The sequence below is a fragment of the Polypterus senegalus genome, chromosome 16, assembly GCF_016835505.1.
Source record: "Polypterus senegalus isolate Bchr_013 chromosome 16, ASM1683550v1, whole genome shotgun sequence".
In the NCBI taxonomy this organism is placed as follows: domain Eukaryota; kingdom Metazoa; phylum Chordata; class Cladistia; order Polypteriformes; family Polypteridae; genus Polypterus; species Polypterus senegalus.
Genome location: NC_053169.1, coordinates 88,339,487 through 88,361,274, shown reverse-complemented (window position 1 = coordinate 88,361,274; position 21,788 = coordinate 88,339,487).

The following is a 21,788-nucleotide window of genomic DNA, read 5'->3' as shown; positions in this document are numbered from 1 at the left end:
AGGAATAAAGGCACACGCTGAGAGAGTCACCTTCAAAGAAGAAAGGTATAAAACCAGACAGAAAGTGAGAAAGGCACCTTGTAAATAAAGAGAGTCGGAGAAGCAGGTTTCAAGGGAACATGCTTGAGAAAGACTGGTTCAGACACACACATGTACAGAGGAAAGGTGCTGAAAGCACATAAGATAGCAAATATTTTTGAACGATTCTGTTAGCTGTCTTCAGCAGGTAACTGGCTAGTTCTGTTCTGTTCTGTTCTGTTGTATTAGTTGAGTTTGCAGGCTTCGACTGTGATTTTCCAAGTCAGTGGCCTCAGTTATTGTCATTGTTTAATCAGATATACTATGTAATTAAGTACTTTTCTGTATGCAATTTTTGTTTTTTTTATTGGGGCTAATATCATTAGTTCAGTTGCACTGCTAGCAGTTGCACATGCTACACACAGTCCTTGGTGGCGTTGGCGTGACAGACACTGCAGAGACTGGTATTCAGTGATTTTACAAAGGCGATTTAAAGTTGATTCATTCAAAGACAAACACTGTTAGACTCTCCATTAACTTCACAGCCTTAAGTGAGCACTGGATTTGAATAAATGTCTACCAACATAAAAAGTAAAGTTCTTAATTACTTTTACTCGCTCATAGGCATCGTCCTGCTCTCTTCTTATCACCTTCTGAAAAACAGCTATCAGCTATAGGAAAATATCCCACTTCATTCTGTTGTGTCGTGGCTTGGCTCCATCAGGTGTTTGAGTTCAGAAAGCACTTAATGCTGATTATTGATTGGTATTGTAAAGTTAATGATGGCATGCAGGTCAACAACAGTGCACTGATATAAAGCAAATGTAATGTAATCCATTAATCTCACATTTATGTGACATACCCCCAGTCCCCTGAAGTGATCGATAATGCTGCGCCATATTGTGGCCTGTTTCTAACTGTGCTCATATCACCAAGGGGGTAACCGCTTTTTTATTTGCACTCAATTTACAAAGGGGGGAAAACCCCCTCAAATCTTGTTTGTGGGTCATTAAGGAACTTTAAAAGGTAAAATACGGTCACAAGGCCATCAGGGTTGAGAGGCGCTGCTTAAAGATAAATGTTGTAATCCAGCAAGACAATGCAATTGTTATCCCAAAAAAAATAACACAGCAGTTGTTACCTTTGATGACACTGCATGTTTGTCGATGCTTTTATTTAAACTTTGTGAGCGCTGATGAAAACGTCAAGAGCAGCACACTGGCTGATGGGAATTGTGGTCCCCACTTTGGGATTTGCACGAGGTTGCAGATAAGATAAAGGGGTGTGGGGTAAACACCTTTCTTATTGGATGAGTTATGTGAAACCGACTACACTCACAGTCACCGTGTCGGGCACACACTCCCTAAGCACGTCTTCTTCGACCTTTGCCGAATTTTGCTACTTTCACTTCACTTCTACAGGCGGCCCTCATTTGCATAAAGCAGCACACCCCATTTCTTAGGGTGATCACCGTCAGCACCGTGGCAAAATGGGGTATGCAACGTGTTAGGACATCCCACTCGCTAGAGCATTATTAATGACAAACATCAACAAGTAAAAAAAACATGGCACTGGCACTGCGCCATAGTGAGGACGGGCATGGAGAGATTTCATGTGCTGTACCTCCAGGCAATCGAGGATTGTGGTAGTATAGCAGCTACAGTGTGTGTAAAATGGCCAGGCGGTCATCTGCCACGTTAAATCAGAGCCATAATGAGACCACTAGCTCGGAGAAAGTGCATATTGTGGGTTATGAAGTAAAGAATCGTGTCAGCCGGCATTGTCCCTTGCTTATGTATGGTTTTGTCACGTCTGTCAATTTAGAATTCTTATTTAGCACGTGCACTTGGTTATTATGTATTATGTCAATTTTAATCCTATTGCTTTATTTAAATATTATTTAGTAGTTATGTTTTGTGTATTTGTACCTTTAACCTACATCCTTTGTATTTTGTGAGTGGACCCCGATGTGGTGGGGTAACCTTGACATCACTTCTGCTGGACCACCCCCCACTTTTATTCTTGGGTGAAGGAGGTGGTCCCAGCAGAGTTTCATTGATTGTAGTGAAGTGCGCTTCAAGTGTCACTCTTTGGGATTGTTCTTGTATTTGATTTTTACTTAATGTTCTAGGATTCTGATTCTTGGATTACGGTTTGGACTTGTTAGCCTTGGGCTAACAAAATGCCCAATAGAGTGAGAAATACCGTCAAACCCTGGCTAGGTAGAAAAGAGGGAAACAAAGAATCATTATATATAAAACGTTTATTTTAACAAAAAGCTCAGCTAAATAAAAATAACTTCAGAGGAGCACAAAGGAACAGAAGACAATGCCTCCACAATGGACAATCCAAAGCAAAGTCCAAATATGAAGTCCCTGAGGCAAAGTCAGAAAACAGAGCAAAAAGGTCACAAAAAGCGAGAAAATCACAATAAATAAAAAAGCAATAGACACAGGAGAACTCACCACACAACGAGTGCATTCACAATGAACCGCAAGGGACTTTGGGATTTCCTCAGCCTTTCCCTTGTGGTAATAGGCAGGTGGCCCTACCTCTTGGGGAGACATCCAAAAAACACAAGGAACACAACAGAATACAAACTGACACATGAAATCTAAATAATCCACACTGGTAATATAAAACATGAGCCAATCAGACAATAATGAGTCACCTGAACCCCAGACAGGCTGAGATATAACAACACCCAAAGCTGTGTCAGTTCTCTACAAACCACTAGATGGCAGCATACGTTAGAGTCCCTGGTATTCCATAGCACACACCTGACCTAGGATGCTCCTCAATGCTCAGTGCTTAATGGCAAGAGGAACAGAAGCCATAGTCTGGGTGTAAGAGGAGGGGGAGGGGAGCATGTAGTGATATTATGGGGGGAGGGGTCTATTTCTCTTTTAATACTTTGTGTTCTCCCTGTCATCATCCCTTCTGTTTTGTACCATACAGTCCATATCTATCATTAAAGATTTGTAGAGAAGCTAGGAGGCACTGTGTTATTGAATTACTGCCATCCTCCTGTGATGCACCAGCACCCTGTCAAGGTCAGGGTTGTTGAACCCCCAAATGGCCCTAAATGGGGTTAAGTGGACTTGAGAATATTGTCTTTTGTAATGTTGTTGGCTGTCGTGGACACAAGGACTGAACTATTCACCCCACACCCCCGCTCTTTAGCCAAGGCCAGAGGGTCCACACTCTTGGCAGTACCACCTCCACAAACAGGGCATCCCAGCCTAGATGTGAATCAGGATCCAAATCCAGAGGACCTGAAATGATAATATGCCACCACACCCTAACATTAAATCAAGCAATATGGCGTCTATGCTAGTGTACAGAGGGCCTCTTGGGACAGGCCCCAGACCAGGCTGATCTGCATGACGGCCGAGTGACCGTGTGAGAGGACCCCCCTTCGCCATGCTGGATCTCTTCCAAAGTACTTGGGCCGGCGCTCAGATGTCTGCTGCGCTGCACCGGGAAGAAATGCAAGGGCCCAAGGCGGCGCAGATAAAAGAACTGCAGACACGAAAAAGTCGTCTTCACTCCCATCCACCCCCCCCACACCCCCTTCTCACACTGATACTGGAATCAGTGACTTTTAATTTATTTCCTGCTGTGTTTCAGAGCGTCTCAGCCCAGGTGGTGTGCGTCATTTTCTTAAATAAAGCTAAATTCAAAGCCCTTGTCATACATAATAGGGGTAATTTGATAAAATAAAGTCTGATTAAGCAATAATTACATGTGCAAGGCTTGTGAGAAAACAGATAATTTCCCTCTTGGATAAACTCCTCACCCTGCGCTCGCTGAGGTTTCCACGTGCTGTTTATCTTGTTATACACCTGCAACCATCACTTATTATATTATGCATCCATTCATGATGTGGAAGCACTGCATCCTGGGGCAGCGTGTGCCAAGCTCAATCATCAGTGGCCCTGAAGGGGGCGCCACATGTGCATTCGGCCACTGCCCAGCCCATAGTCCACCCTTAATAGGCTGCCATTAGCTGACTGTCGCCTTGCCTGTTTGAAATGTTCAGAGGGTCAAAGACCAGTAAGACGCCCCTTGACCGTCGGAAGGCCCCCTATTGCTGAGAGTCAAGAACAACATTCGAATATGTGGGGCAGTAACTTACCACCTAAGAGTCCGTTTTCATTTTATATACAGTGCCTTTCAGTGCCAGCAAGGACCACCACAATCCAATTTATGAAGTAACATAGCATGAAATTTTCAGACTGATTAATTGAATCTTAAACGGTGGAGCCTATCATGAGAGCAGTGGACTACGGGCAGGAAAAAGTACAGGACAGGGTACCAAATAACATAAAAGGCACATCTATAGAAATGTGGGAGGAACACGTATATAGACATGGGGAGAACATGCAGACTCCATACAGATGACAACCAGAAGTGACATTTCAAGCCACCAATCAATAGCGTAATCAGAATACAAAACACAAAAGAGAATCTCTGCTGATACACACCCACCACAGAGCCTTGTGAACAGTTATCTGGACCTGAAAGGGCACAAGTGAGATGTCCCAAGTAAGAGTGTCTTATTAAAAACATGAGCAGTTTTTTTTGCAGAGAAAATGGATGACAGAAAACAAATAAGAGTGTATGTTGGAAAAAAAGAGTCCCAAGAAAAGGTACTATAAACTTAAATTAGCACTTGTCGAGTAGACCTGAAAGAAGAAAAAGCTACAAATGTGAATGAGCAATCGCCAAGAAAGTCAATGGGTACAGGAGCCTCAAATGTAAATGAGTGGTCACTGAAATAAGCAACAGCAGCTAAAAACGAATAAGTGGACACCAAGAAGGTCCACAAGAACAGGAGCATCATGCAGTAAATGAATACGAGCGCATTGAGATGATCCACAAGAACAGGAGCCTTGAACGTGAATGAGCAGTCACCTAGAAGGCCAGATCTAGAAGACTCGCCTGTTTATATGGCATCAGCAGTGTAGACACACCTTTTAGGGTTGGGAGTTTATGGCAGCAGAGGCCTGAATACAAATGTAAAGCGAAGAGCTCTGCCAGTCGAGTGCCCACTGCACAACATGTCACCCTTTCTGCTGTTGACTCATGTTACTGCCAAGGAGTTAATTGCTGAGGAACACCAAGGTTAACAGACTGCAGTTTTGCGAGCCAATCAGAAATGTCCATTACCAGTTACTGGACACAAGGGGCCCATCAAAGGGTTCAACACCTTTACCTAAACTAATCCTCGACTGCCATCTGTGCCAAAGCATGTACCTGCTAAACGCCTCTTTTTCATTTCCTGCTTCACACCTCAAACCTGAGCATTCTTAGTCTCTCCCACGGTCAGGTTAGCCATTTTGGTGATTCCCATATGCTGCTCTTCTAGAAAGAAAAGGGTTATATAGTAAATTATTAAAAGCAACCCTGTGACAGTGATGGCCAGCACGTGCCAGCACATAAGACACAAAGTGGGAGAGAAGTTCATAAGAAACTTAGCACAAAAACGGTTGTGACAAACAAATGTGATTTTGAGTGTGTGGGCAAAAGTCGGCATGACAGCCTCCTAGTGGTGACATCCTTTAAGTGCACTTTGTCACCAAACTGGCCAGGGGTGAAGAATAAAAAGGTCTTTGATGTCAGGCACATGAGAGAAAGGTGGCACAGGCTCTGAGGTCACTCATGTCATTCAAAGCAACACCCAGTGAGCAGAGGTGGCACTCTAATATGTGATTTGAGGGGCTTAGGCACACGCTGCTTGTCAGCCCGTTTCAGTTTTCAATGAGAAACTCCTCTCAGGTGAATTACTGGTGTCTCTGGATGGCCCAAACACTGTGAATCCCGCTGCTCATCTGCACCCGACCATTGGCAATCTCGATTAATCCAGTTGAGGACTGGGGGAGCTGGGCCCTAGGCCAAGAGCGATGCCTGTAATGTGGGCACCAGCACCTAGATAGGACAAGCTTGTCTGCAGTGCGAGTCAGCCTGGATGTCATTTAGCTGCTTCAAATGTTCTGAAAGCAATGGCCAGTGTGGAGCATCCACTAAGGGGACAGGACCTTCTGTTAAATAGCCTGTCATGGTAAACTTGGACTGAAGTTTTCAGACATGGCTGGTCAAAAATGTCAAAATGCTTCAGTCTGAGCCTTCTTATTAACCTCCCAATTCACATGGACAATGTGTTTTCTTTCTGAAAGGTGCTATATAAATCTAAACTGATTAAAAGATGTTCTTTTGAGAAGCCAGCGGGCATCTCCTTTCTTTACTGTGTTGCTACCTAACCTGTGAAAGCCTCAGGGGTGAAAAATAAAGAGGCTCAAAGGCAGGAGTCAGGCGAGGCAAGTTTGCCTTTTGCCATTAGCACCTCATGCAGCGTGTTTTCCTGAAGGTCGATCTCCAGAAACACCAGTCATGTTGACAAATTAATGGTAGAGAATTAGCCGAACATTAAAATTGTATTATGCAGCACACTGGCACATAAAATGACATCAGACAGAAGGTAAATCAGTGCAAATGAGTTCTTCACGCTGGTTTGCAAGGCATCTGATTGACATCTTTGGACTGGAAACCTTCAAAGCAGTTAAAGTGATTGCGCTCCAAATAAATTTCTGAGAGGCTTTTGACTCCTCTCTGTTGGTAAGATCACTGCATCTTAATAACCTCCTAGCAGAAATGTAAACTGGGGGGCTTCTCGCAGCTTAAACAGTGATCTTAACGAGACTGGGGATGAAAGGGCCTCATATGGATTAGCGGATGATACCCTGTCCTCCTGGCGTCACGCGGCGGCATTGTGCCTTCACCTCCGACAGAAATACCCCATCGTCCCAGCACACCTCGATAGCAGCCTTACAAAGAAGTGGGGGCACAGGGGGCAGAGATGGCCCTGGGGACCCTGTGATTCTAGAACACCAGCACCAGTGGCAATACAAAAGTCAGCAGAAAAGAAAATCTGGAACACCGACAGGAGTGGACGCTTCATTTTAGAACACTAATCACCCCGAGGATTTGATTCTAGAGCACCATAAGGGGAAAAACTGAACACAAGGATACAACATAGTAAGCATTTAATTATAGAGTTCCAACATTGGAGTGAAATTAATTCTAACACCAACATCAATGGAAATTGCATTCTGGGAGAGAAGAAACAGGAGTAGAAGTTAAACTGTAGAATGGCAACAACAGTTAAAATTCAATTGTAGAATGCAGATGTCACTAAAAATGAAATCCTACAACAGGGACAGCAGCCATTATGGACTGTAATTCTAGAACACCAGAGTCACTGGGATATCACACTTTACATCACTGGTGCTGGCATCAATAAACAGCTGTATAAGTGGATTCTAGAATATGTGCATCAATAAAGACCAATGAGGAGCAAACCTGAAGAACACCAACAGGATGATGACTTCATTCTAGAAAACATAGTTTATTAGAAGTGTAGAACACCAGCACCCATGAGGATATAAATCAAGAACTCAGAAGCCTAGAATGCAAATGTCTGGAACAGATATCAATGAGGATTAAACTCGAGTACACCATCACTAGTGGGCCACTGACAACAGGGAGTATCAAATATCCCTAAAAATTAAATTCCAAATGTTAAGTAGAAGTGATGGCTTGTAGAACACATACAATGGTGGGATGTAATTGTCAGTAGTCATTTAATTCTAGAGCACAGGCAACAGCGTAAAACTGACATTAAATACCAGGGACTGTGCGGCCGTGGCTCAGCTCTCTGTGGAGCTGGCATATTCTGGTGGTGCCCAGGTTCATTTTCTGTGGGTAGTCTTTTTTTAACCCCACATAACTATAGATGTGCTGGGTGGATTGATTGTCAATTCGGAGTTAGCTGTGCGTGTGGACTGCAAGGGATCAGCGCTCTGACCCAGGGCTGTCCAGTCACTTGACATTTTGAATTAGACTGGGGTCTGAGAATGTCATGTTGTGCAAATATCAAGAACACATAGAGTAAGTTCTGGATCACAAACAGTACAATTCTAGAACAAGAAAAACTGCGAAGTGTTAACTCTAGAACACAGCAATTATAGAAACACCAATAACAATCCAGAATGGCACAGGGGTTAGTGCTTCTGCCCAATGACTCCAGTAGCCTTGGTTCAAATCTTACCTCCAGTCTCCCTGTGTTGGAGTGCAAACCCCCAGGTATTTCAGACTTCCACCCACATCCACAAAGCCACAGTGGACTGGTAGTAAGTCAGAGTTGTGCCCAATGCTGCCAAAATAGGCTCCAGCTCCCCACAGTCCTGAACTGGATTAAACAATCTGAAAAGGTTATGTAAAGATCATCTGGCGTTTAATTGTAGAATGTCTTTGGGAACACAAATGTCATGAAATTTGAATGAATAAAACAAAGACAACAGTGGGAGATTAACTGCACAACTGGTTATGGAGAATAAGTAGAAACTGAATTCTAAAGCATAGAAATCTGGGAGGATTTAAAGTGAGAAGACCAACTTCAGCAGAGACCCGATTCTACAGAGGTGCCATCATTGGAAATGTAATCCTAGAACACAGCTGTCAATAATGAATTAGGTTCTTGAACATAGATCAGTGGGCGGCACGGTGGCGCTGCTGTCTCGCAGTTAGGAGACCTGGGTTCGCTTCCCGGGTCCTCCCTGTGTGGAGTTTGCATGTTCTCCCCGTGTCTGCGTGGGTTTCCTCTGGGCACTCCGGTTTCCTCTCACGGTCCAAAGACATGCAGGTTAGGTGGATTGGCGATTCTAAATTGGCCCTCGTGTGTGCTTGGTGTGTCGGTGTGTTTGTGTGTGTCCTGCGGTGGGTTGCCACCCTGCCCAGGATTGGTTCCTGCCTTGTGCCCTGTGTTGGCTGAGATTGGCTCCAGCAGACCCCCGTGACCCTGTGTTTGGATTCAGCAGGTTGGAAAATGAATGGATGGATGGACAAAGATCAGTGGAGGTTTAACAGTAGAATACAGGTGTTATAGGGAATTCAATTCTAAAATACAAACATTAGTGGGAAGTTAACTCAGAGCACAAATATCAATGGAGATATTGTCCCAGAATTCAAGCGTTTTGTAAGGTATCTTGAGAACACGCAGCCATGGATAACAATAGTCACAAATAATGTAGTTTCCAAATATAAATGCCAGCGAAGAACATACCTGACATTTACAATTCAGTACAACTGCATTTCTAGAACATAAAACCGGAGTGGGATTACAGGCCCAGAGCAGAAAGATCAGAATTAGGTGGGGACTTGATTTTAAAACACACAGGTCTGAACGTGGAATTTCTGAAAAGAAACCTACAACAGTGCAGTTCCAGAAATCAAATGACAATCAGAAAGTGGAGACATCTTCTTAAAGCAGTTTGACAAACTATGCAAACTCATCTGCAGAACTCAACTTTGGTACACACACCTCACAGGACATACGGAAGCGGCTTTAGGAAATGCTGCTCTACAGCACAATAACGAGAACAAAGCTCTGAATAACAAATTACAGTGACAGAGAAGACACCAGATGCAAGTGTTAGAGAAAGCCAGCCAGGTGTAGAACACACCTCTGTGACAGCACAGTTCCAGATTGCAACCACAATAGAAATACACGTCTAGAAAACAAACAAAGAGTGTGCAGAACAGAAGAGGAGAGTGGGAAGGCAGATCTGGAAAACAAAATGAAGTAGAATTCTAGGAGTCAGCGGGAACAGAGTTCAGGTGGAGATGGACAGAAAGTCTGATAACACAAATCTCCGAGACATGAGCACAAAATAAATACGTGGTGAGTCAGCTCTCTGGAACGTAGGCATCGAATGAATACAAACGTCACGGGAAACAGTCATGGCATGGGGTGTAAAAGTGTGAGATCACAGTGTTGTCAGGCGCAGATGTGAACTTGTAACTTGGATGGTGAATGCAGCTCTGGAATGCTAATCTACTATATAACACTCTAGAACCCACACTTCAGGAGGACACTAGAACTCTGGGACAGAAGAGAAGACGGTCCTTAGTTGGTGCACACCCAGTTCAAATACAGGCCTCCATTCAGCTTGTGCCCACTGCTCCAGCGTTCACCTTTTGCGCCGCACTGACTCGATTTGTCTGGTTCCGGTTTTTAGAACCTGTTGCAACAAAGTAATAAAAATCCTAATCAGAAATGATTTTCTTTCTTCATGTGGAGAATGCCAGGCTGAGCCCATGCTGAGACACTAATCACCGGCCTATTCGGGTGAATAGAGAAAGCACACAAAGAATGGGAGGAATTGGGGAGGGGCCTCAGGGGCTGGGGGTGTGGGGGTGGCAGGATAAATGTGGATATACACTTTTTTTGCAACAATACCTAACTGAGCCTTTCAGGAGAGGATAAGTGATGGACAAAAGCACAACGGAAATTGGAGTAACTTTTGGAAGGCTGACGGCCGCTGTCAATGAGGAGCGCTGCAAGTGGAGACGCGGGGCTTCTGGGAGGCCGCCGCCATTGTTGGAGCAGAAATGGGACATCTGTGTGTGTGCTGTGCTCCCAATCTCAGTGACGTCTCTGCCTCTCACTTAAGGTGATGCCTTTTGGAAACTCGCCCCTCGTGCTGGTTGGGCACTCACAGTCAGTGTAGACGTCTTGATTTTGATGCTCCCATTTGCCCCCTTCTCTCTGTGATGCCGTTCCTGCAGTATGTCCACCACATCCCAAAGTTCTCTCCTTGTTTCTCATTTTCTGATCATCATCAGAGAAGTTGTGCTCACGTTACCCTCACTAAGGTACGATTATCTCAATTGGTGGACTAGCATGTCAGTACAAATATGTCAGCTAGGCAGAAAGATCAAGGTGTAAGCTTTAGATGCCTGTCATTACTTGCCATGGTTCTCATTCCTCACAGCCCTGACCGCTTTATGGCTTGCAGTTTTGCTGTGTCAGTTTTACTATGAGGACACCTGTGCACCCCACCAGTTCTGTTTAATGTCAGTAATTTAACTTGGGTAGCCAACAGTAATTCTAAAATGGATGAGCACTGTGCCCACACTGCCCTTCCTTCTGTGTATTTTACTAGCTTTCTTGAAATGTCTTTGCTCAACAGCAGAAATGATGACAAACGCACCCGATACCCACAGAGTGTAGTGCCATCTCATTTTGGAGTAATCTTCACCAGTGCCTGTGCCCAGGTGTTAAGCCCCATAGGTAATAATCAATAACATTAGACTTGATAGTCTGTTTGGTGATGACCAGCCTTGGGCTGGGGAGGAGGTGGTAGGGGGGCAGCAAGATCTACTATCCAAAGCCAAACTGACTCCAGTGTGACACCTCTCTCCATCACCATTCGCACACCCGTTAAGACCACCTTCAGTAATCACCAGCAAGACGCTGCACTCCTCCATCCTCCACGTGTCTGTTACCACCACCGTTTGAGGTCACTGGCCATCACCACTCTGGCTCATTCTCCATCACATTCTTTACCGCCGATAGTGGTCACCGTCCTCTATCCTCCTTACTGCTCTTAAGGCCGCTCAGGGCCAGCACCGAGATGTCACTCTCTGTTTTCTCTCCCGTCACAAATGACGTCAATGGTGACCTGCCAATCATTACCACTCCTCCTATGTCTTTTGTCACTGCAGTTTGGTATCTGATCCACAACTCTCTGTACTCCTGTTAGGACCCCCCTTTGGTGGACGCTCTTTAGAGCTCCTTATTGATCACCAATGTTTCAATCACCCTCCTTGCACCTGTTCTCATTATTCTCAGAGGTCATTAGTGAGATGTCCTCCTGCATAACCCAATTTACTGCCATTCGGCCTGCCCTCAATGATGACCACCGAAATGCTACTCTGCACCCTCTTTTTTCATGGTCACGGATGAGCTGCAACTTTTCACTTTCCTTTTTTTTTGACCACCCTTAGTGTTGACCAGTAACTAAGTACTCTATTTTTCCTTTTTTTTGAGACTGCCCTTAATTGTCACCGGTGTGTTGGCCTTTTTCCCTTTCCTTTTCCAAGGTCACCTATAATATGGTACTGTTCCTTTTTATAACAATCCGTAATGGTCACTAGTGAGACAGTCCATCTTCCACTGGCTTTCTTTAAGACCCTCAGTAAAATGGCCTCTTCATTATGTTTACCATTAATGTTAGAGGTCACTGATGAGGTGGCACTCACCACTTTTTCATTAATGACCACCCTAAATGGCCTGCCACTGTCCACCATCCTCCTCCTCGTATCCTTCATGACCATTCTTACACATATGGCCACCCCTTGCCAGCACTTTCTACTCGCCACTTGACCAGACACTTCCGCAAGTCTAATGCGCCCATGCCTGATCAGTAAACGCCCTATTGGCACCTACTTTTGCAAAGTCCACCTTTCCCTTCCCTTCTGACCCGGCATTTTCCCACAGATGATGGGTTTTACCTAGGCATTGGGCAACGAGAAGCACCCCTCTTGGTTATCCAGTAGATAAGTTGAGGGCCCAGCCTCAGCAAGGCCCCCCAGCTCTCTGCTAAACCCTCGCTGTTCCCATTGACCAGCGCCAGGTTCAACAAACACTTGCCAGCATAAAGCAAGAGATAGATCATTTTTTTTTTTAACAATAGAAAAAATTAGCATGCGCCCCGGCCCCCTTCACCCGCGTAAAGCCCTAGATGTCGTATATGGCTTCTTTTCCATAGAAACCATAAGCATAAACATTGCAAGTAAACTTGCTTGTTTCTATTGGGTCAAAATTGGTGCACTTAGGTTGAGTGGATCATTGCAGGGGACGCAGTGGAGTCGGGAAGAATGGCTTGTATAATAAGCTTAAACAGAACCTTTTGTGAGGTCTCGTATTCTCAGGCCTGAAAATTAGGCCTCTCTCTCTCTCTCTCTCTCTGTGTCTCTGCCCCTCTCCCTCTCCCTCTCGCTCTTTTTTTCTAACTACCCGGTGAAGTGGTTCATTACCGCAGATCCACTCTCCAAGCTCTGGACTGGCCATTCCCACTCGTCAGAATCTGCAACTTCCTTAGAAAGGAAGACGGAAAACACGGCACACAAAAGTCTCCTTAGCACTTCCTCCGCGAAATTAGCAGCTTTCTAAAAGGTACAACTCCAATTACCTCACATTGTGGGGACGCGCACAAACCCAACAATGAGCCCTGCCTCGCAAGTGACATTCCGCATTTCCAGAGTTACTTCCCTAATTAAGAATGAAGAAGCTCTTCTCTGTTGAGTGCATCTATTTACGGTGGTCCAACGAGCTTTATCCTCGAGGCTCTCTTCCTAAAGACCAGTGTTAAAAAACAGAAGTGCTCTTTTGGTCGCGCTGTCTATGGTGAGGCTCCACATTCCGAGCTGCTACACCCCTACATGATAAAGAAAGGGGGTCGGCCCATTGTGCCATTGTTCACACTTCAGAATTCATCCCGGACAATGCCAGCCTTGGCCCGAGCAGACTCTGGGAACAACAGCAGACAAAAGACAGACATTCTTGGGAGATCTAATGATGGACAAGAAGAAAAATATTTATTGCCTTTGACAGTCTCACAAGGAGCAAAAATCCTTATCCTGGCTAAAGTTTCTTCAGCTCTAGGAGGGAGGGCTGCTTGCTCCGAGCGAAAACAGCCGAGGCCCTTTGTGGTGAGGTTGGGCTAAAGGTCTAAACTGTGAAATTCAAGAATAACTTCATTAAGGTCCAAGAATGGCTCGACTTCGCTGTAGGTAAAGGTGTGGAGGCTGGAAGACGGCGGGGCCGCACCCAAGTGACCCAGCCCCTCGGGGGTTTTGCACTGATCCTCTGGTTCAGCCAGAAGTCGCCAAGTCAGGTGAATGGGGCCAGAGTGCCACAAAGAAACACACAAAAAAATAACACAACTGGGAGAAAATCAAAAACGCCTAAGAGTGCAAAGAGTCAAAGACTCTGAGGCTCGTCGAAATAGAAAGGTAGCAAGGACAAGGAGCAAAAAATGTAAATACAGACTGGTGGAAACAAAAGTGTTTAGAAATGACAAAAGTGTACACAAACAGACAGACGAGGAAAAAAGAGATCTGCACGGACGTGACGGAAAATACACAAGGAGACATGCAAATGAGGGAGCAAAACAGTTAAACAGAGCATTATTATGAAAGTGTGTAAACAAATCGGGAGAACGGCAAACGCATAAAAAGACACAGAAAGAAAGAAAGAAGGCATCAAGAAACTGATAAAGAGAAAGTGAATAAACCTAAGAAATATGAATACTTGTGAAAAGTACAAGAGTGCAGGAAAATGTAAATATGTCAACACTAAAGCACAGGAGAGGGGGGTGAGGGATCACTGAATATGTAAGAAAAAGAAGAAAAGGTGAACAAACAAGTGTGCGGGGAAACGTAAATACTGTACGACAGGAGAAGGCAGAAAAGGAATGAATCTGTATATACAGCATGTAAGAAAGAAAAAAAAACACGAACAAAGCCATAAATGTAAAAGCTTAATGCACACAGTCAAAAAAGGTGATCACACAAATATGTTTGCACATACTACACAAAAGCACAGTAAAACAAGCATGTAAGTAAAATACACACTTGAGGAAGAGACAAAAATACAAGGTGATGGCTTAGGAGAACTATAGAAGTGCAGAGGAAAAGAGAAATATGTTGGCATAGGTTACAGCAAAAGAAACAAATGAAAGAATCTGGAAATGTGCGAGAAAAATAAGAAAACATTTTCTAAAAAGAAGAAAAAACATGTAAATACTTATAAGGCAAGAAAGAAGTAAAAATTTCAACACAAATATGACCTCTGCCAAATAAACAAGGCATCAGAAAATAAACAGTGAAAAAGTACACAAGTGAAGAAACAAGCGAACAAAGAAGCAAAAATACAAAGGTGTGCAAACAAATAAAGCAGTCAAGAATACTGAAAACTGTCAAAATGTCAACACAATTACACAAAAAGACAGACAGGGAATGAAGAGCTCTTTAAGAAAATAAGGAAAAGCCCACAAGAGTACAAGCAAATAAAGAAGCCCAGAATATAAATACTTATCGAACAAACAATGATCTGAAAAAAGAAAACTGTAAATATGTCAATGTGAACTACACAAATACACAAACAAATAAAAAAGAAAAACACGGCACTTGCAAATACTGTATGTGAAGAAAGAATATACAGATGAACAAAGAAACCAACACAGACAACGCTAATATGGAAGGATACAAAAACCAGTAAAAATCAGTAAAAGCCAAAAACTAAATATGTCAGCATAAACTGCACAAAGAGCAGAGGAATCGGGAAATGTGGAAAATAAATACACATGCGAAGAAGTAAATAAACAAGCACAAAGTGTGAATACGGTGAAGTCAAGAACGCTGAACACTGTGTGTGTGTCACTGCAAAAACACAAAATGACAAACAAACAAAGAAAGGTGCATCAAGTATGTAAAGAAAAATACAAATCTTACAAGAGATGACAGAAATACGCAGGTTAGCAAACGGGAGCAAAGAAAAGTGTGAATCTATGTACAGAAACACATTAGGAAGAAATGGAACTGTAAACAGATTTTAAAAAATACAAACATAAATAAAAGACATTGAAAAGGGGAAAATGATTAAAGAAAAGATCAGTTAGGAAGGTGAAAATACATAAAAATAAAAGACAGAAATAATGAAAGTCTTAATATGTAAATGACAAATACATTAGAATTCAAATAAATGAACAAAAGAAAATAAAACAATGCAAATAAATAAAAAAATATACAAGCAAGCACACAAAGCTACCACACCAGAGTCGTACACATTTCAGGACGGTATGAGCCGATGTCGTATTAAGAGAAATCACACAAATGTACGGTACAAGCAAGCAAAACCGAGCCGGCAGCATGAAAATTGTAAAGCTGAAATGAAGAAAGAGAAAAATATGAACACATAAAGAATGAGCAGACAGCCATTCAGGTGAAGAGAAAATGGGAAAGCAGACAAGGTCCGTGCAACAGTAGATGTAACCGTCAAGTGATCAGAGTATAAGCACACAAGGGTGCAAGTAAAAAGGACACACAAAACACAGGAAAACAGCCAGATGGAAAAAGAAACACAGAAAAACACAAAGAGGCAGACCAGCAGAAACACCAGTGAATGAATATTCAGGTGTGTCGGTATGGAAAGAGAAAACACAGAACAAGCAAAAAAGGTGACAATCAAATCCACAAGTGTACAAATAAACTGAGCCGGCAGCGTGACAGCAGCAAATTAGCAAGAAGAAGTCAACTGACGGTAGCAGAATAAAAACCACACAAATAAACAGACAATCCAACCGCCTCCATTGATTTACTGAATCTGCTGAACTGCAGAAAGCTGAGGCCTATTCTGGCGGCATCTGACACAAGGGAGGACCAGCTCTGGATGGGACTCTGCTCATCACTGGACACTGCAATAGCAAACACCAAAAGTACGCGAGTACACAAGAGGTTAAAAATGACCAAGTTCAAGGAGATTTCAAAACCAAATTTATGAACAAGTAACAGCCAAGACACAGACAAGTTGTTAAACAATAAGCAGTCAGTTAGACGGGAAATAAAAAGAAAGAGGGGCATTCAAACAGTCAACATGCAAAAAGTGCACAAAAATCACACAATACACTGTATAAAGAAAAAAGCATGAGCACGCACGGCACAGTCTGACAGACTGAGAATAACAGACCAACAGTAATGAAGAAATGAGGAAAAAAATTAAGAAAATCAAAGAGATCTAAATTTCTAAGGACATCTGCATGCGAGTAGCCAAATGCCAGATGGAAACATAAGAAATATTGGAGAATAAATGAGGAAATGATAAAACAACAACAAAACAAAAAAGGAGTACAAGTGAAACAATAAAAATGACAAGGAGCCAAATGAATGGAAACATCAGAAGAATCTAATTTTGTGTAGCAGTAATTAAATCGATTAGATCACCAACAAGAACACAAAGGGTCATAAGCAAACACACCACTGAGGCCGTACATCAATAATATCATATCATAAAATGAATATCTGGATAAGCCAGTAGGGCGGCACATTCACACCAGACCAGAAAGAACACCTGAGTTACTTTCATCTGGAGATATTCAAAATTGTTGATGTTGTCTTCCTCCTGCCATTAGGCCCCCTAGACTCTTTGGGAGCTGAGCTCTGAAGCCCCTTACCTGACTGTCACTAATTTGACTCTTGAGGTCCTCTGCAGCCTGGATTGTTTTTTGTTTTAAGATTGAATCCTAAAACGTTTCTCAAAGAATGTATTTTATAGAGACAGAAGACAAATCCACTCCTCATTACACGGATAAGGTGCAACAACTGGAGACTAGAAGACATTTGACCATCGCTCACGCCCTGTGCCTTCTTTTATTATCTTCATAACTATTTTAAATTTAATTGCTACCAGAAAGCACAAGGTTTCCCAAATACATTTGTGTTTTTACTTATGTAGCACATGCTTTTGTCCAAAGGGACTTACAAATCATAAGAGCATGAAGATAATATGTGAGCAACCGTGCATGTGTGGCCTAAGACCTAATGCTCACAACATTCTCTTGGCATTTGCTTATTCACAAGTACAGCAAGGTTCTGGTAAAACGCACCGAGAAAATGATCCGTCAAAACACCCAGCTGTGAGGAGCGACCTGCTGTCTGCAATGGTGTGCAGTTCTCGTGTATTCATCACTGGGCATCTGGCAATTCAGAACAGCGGCCAGTATTATCTTGATTTTTCAAAGTAAACCCCTCTTTAAAAATGACAGTCAGTCCTTTAGCAGGTAAGCTGACAAACTGGAAGAGCGACAGTAATGTGCCCGGGAGAGGTCAGCCATTCAGTGTGGATGAACAGGCCTCAGTGCTCAGATTTAGTCAAGGACTCGCTGTACCAGTTTCTTTAGCATTGCAACATGACAGACAACCAGAGGCACAACTGTGACACGGCTTGTACAGTCGTCTAGGGCTTGGAAACCCAATTTGTCCAAAACCACACTTTCACACGTCCAACATTATTCTTTAAAATTAAAATGTGAAATATTATCGTGTTTGTAAGATTTGAAATGCTACTACAGTTTCACAGAAAGAAACTGCTTTTTCAGAGAGATGACAGCAAGAGTCAAAAGTCAGGAGTGGTAAAGCAAGGAACTTGAAATGGGCTTACAGTGAAAAGACAAAAAGCACAGCCATTAACAAAAATGCAGTGTGTCCAGAGTGTGTTGTGATGTGCTCTCGGGAGCAAGAACTTAATATGTCATATAACACAAGACGACGCGTCATGTGCTTAACACTTTTCTGTCATGTGTCCACGTTAAACATGACAAAGCTGCTCCACTTCACTCGAGTCAACACTGCTCTACATGAATCTGTGAAACTAAATGGAAAAACAAAATCAAATGGAAAACTAGCAATTTAGACTTTAATATTAAGAAATACTTGAGGACAAAAAATACACATTAAGCTTATAACAATATTGTGAAAAATATCTATTATACAGTGCCTTTTTCATCTATCAATCTTTTATTCCTTTTCATCTATGTCTGTTTATCAGTCTGTTTACTATACGATACCTTTCCTATCTATCGTAGTGTAATGTTACAACCTAAATCATATACCACACACCAGAATTGCAAACAGAATATTAAAATAAGACAAATAAAAAGTATTATTAATCTTAATATAAGGAATATTTCAAAACTATAAATGGGAATTTAGAATGTTATTAAATATCATTATATATATCCAACATACAACGAAAAAACAATATTTCCATAAATGCATGAATGCAATAAAATATGTATCAAGAAAATATTTAATTTAATAAAACTATTTAACATGAAAGCAAATTAATAGTGATTAATATAACAAAAAAATTGTTAGATGTAAATAGGTGTCAAATACAAACTGTAATAATCAGACTGTTGCAACACATCACAAAAAGGTTGAGTAATGAAGAAGAAAAGCCATACTGTAAAACTGCTAACAAATATTCACATTTAAGGAAATACTGAAGTTATAAAATAATCAAAACAATTTTAAAATTTCCGGAAATTAAACAAGAAGATTTTGACAAATAATGGTAATAGCGATTGAACAAGAGTTTTTTTTTCAGTCTGACTTATCACTGTATTATTATTATGATTATTAAATAATAACTAGCAGTAAACGTAGAAATGAGGTGCTTGAACCAAACAATTTCCAAAATGCTGAAAGAAAACAGCCATGATGAGAAAAAAGAAAGAAAGAAAGAAAGCACGCATTCCCCCTTGCGCGTTGTTAGCGGAGAGGCGCGGCCCGTTCTCACTTGTTGAGACAGACTGTCACTAAATGCAACAGCAGTTAAACTTAATCGGTTATTCGGAGGCTTTGGCGTGTTGATTTTTTTTTTTTTTGTCCAGCAGAAAACGGTAATTTCGTAATATACATATTAAATATAGTTTACTGATTATTGTTACAGGTTTTGAATTAGGCAAATAAACGAGTAACTGAATTACGTACATGCAAATAAAGCAAAGTAAAAATCTTAAGTAATTTCGAGTCTACTCGCTTCTTTTCGGTATACTAAATGCCTGTGGAATTTCGGAATGCTCTGAAACCAAATATTCCACTCAAGTCAAATTTTGAACCAACAAAGAGAATAAAAGCAAACAACGAGGCTGCCTGATTGCCTGACCTAAGAAGTGAAATTAAAAGTTAATGACCGCGCGCCGCCATCCGCACAGAACAAAGTCCGACGCGCAGCTTCGGCTCGGGTCAGTCAAATAAATGAAGGTAAGTCAGACCTTTTTTTAACAGTACCCGACTAAAACCCCCCCATCGCCCCAATTGCAGCCTTAATTTGCAGTCCGCCTTCTTTATTTTCCTTGGTCTGTTATATAACTGAAAGGATACAGATAAACGCATATGTTCCCTACTAGAAAAGTAATCGGTTTAGAGAGGCGAATTTTTTAAAAGAAAAGGTGAGCTTCCCGTGAGCAGCAGCCCCGCAGAAGGCGCATCTATGGGACAGGCGGGGCGGCCGCGAGCCTTCATTTGACACAGTGCTCCTTTTGTTAGCTGCTTTCCTGCAAAATTCATATGGTGCACTCCTTCAATTATTTCTCATTACCTGAGCTCCATTTATGCATATAAAATTTTCAGAGTTATGAATCAGGCGGCTCCGCAGGAATTAGGCACATTTTATGCTCTGCTTTGCAGAGATAGGCTGATTCAATTTTAAGCCATCAGCAGAAGAGTTCTCCTTGCAACTCGACACCAGTTCATCTTCCATTCCCAGTCCGCTTTACTCCCACGTTCAATCAACTGGAATAACGCAGGAATGAAAATGAAAAAAAGAAAACGGCGTTTCAGCAATAAAATACGACAGTCATGCATATTAGTAGCAGCTCAATTATACACGGCAGTGGCGGTGTCTTTAAAACTGGATGGAGATCTGAAATTGGCACTACAGATCAATAATGTATGAAGGGATTTGTTATTAAAGCGTTAAATGTATTAAAAGATAGGTTTCTGTTAAAAATATTTAAATATGTACTTAAATATTTATAGGAAATTACATTGAAAAGTACAGTATTACATTTCTGCAGAATACGTATGCAAAAAACATCAAGTAGTTTTCCTTTAAATGAACAACAAATGCAAATGTAAGTAGTAATATGTTTTATTGCAACGCAAACCCGTTATGATGACAAATGTATGCTCTGTTTTTAAAATGAAAAGAGCACATTCTAAGGAAGCAATCGTATTACGTAAACTTGCATTAAACCACATATTTAAGTGTACAGTTATATGTATATATATTCCACAAGCTGGACAGGGATTTTGAAAGTATATTACTTCAAAATCATGTCACTTCTTGAAAATTTCAAAACGAAACCTGTTTTGTATGCGGGTGCTTTTTGACGTCTGTGTAAATTTGGACGCACACGGCATTTCTCCCATCTTTAATATAGCTTTGGCTATGTAAATACGATAAAGATCTGATGCATGGCTGGACGATTAATGCAGTGCTCCTCACTCCCCACTTTCACTCGTATGGAGTGATTGGCTTGCAGATCGATACGATGTGTTAAGTCGGGTCTGAAGTGCCAAGGCTGCGGCGCCACGTCGTGCCGCTCCGCTCCCTCTGCCTGTCCCTGTGCCTGCGCTGCCCGCTCCGCCGCCACGCTCGGTCCCTTCTTTTTTTGTTCTTCGTGTTCCCTACTTGCTGGCGCCGATAATCTGATTTGTTGAAAGCTCCTAATCTATTGCAGTTAGTTGCTGACAGATACCACATTAGAACAGGCAGTTAAATTTTCCTCCTGAGTGCATTCTAACAAAACAAAAAGGCGTCAGTGTGAAGGGGCTGCCACACTCCCGCACCACACCGCAGCGCACCTCCGCAGCTCGGGCGGGAGATTGTGCTTCTCCCGGCAGCCTTTTTAAATAAATGACCACAGTCCGAGCAACAGTGGGATTGGCAAGGGGAGAGGTTCCGGTCAAGTGGTGTCTTCCTTGGTCTCCTTTGCACCTGGACGCTTGTACGATGTGCGCACACCCGTACTTGTTTTATTTTCATCGACGTTCCGACCGCGTTGTGCACTTGGATTAAGAGTCACTAGTGGGAAGGGAATAGTGAGGCATTCTGAGTCGGAAGACAAAGTAAAATGCATTTGCGACTGGTCATAACAACATTCCACTAATAAATCATCATCATTATACTAAATAGAAGCAGTAGAATACATTATCAATGAGCATATTCAGCTAATAGAACATTGTAAAATCTGTTGCAAAAACTGTAAAAACCAAGACATCAAGTACTACTTACATCCATCCACCTATTCATTCCTCTGTTTCCGAACCCACTTAACCTAACTGTGGGTTGGATGGAT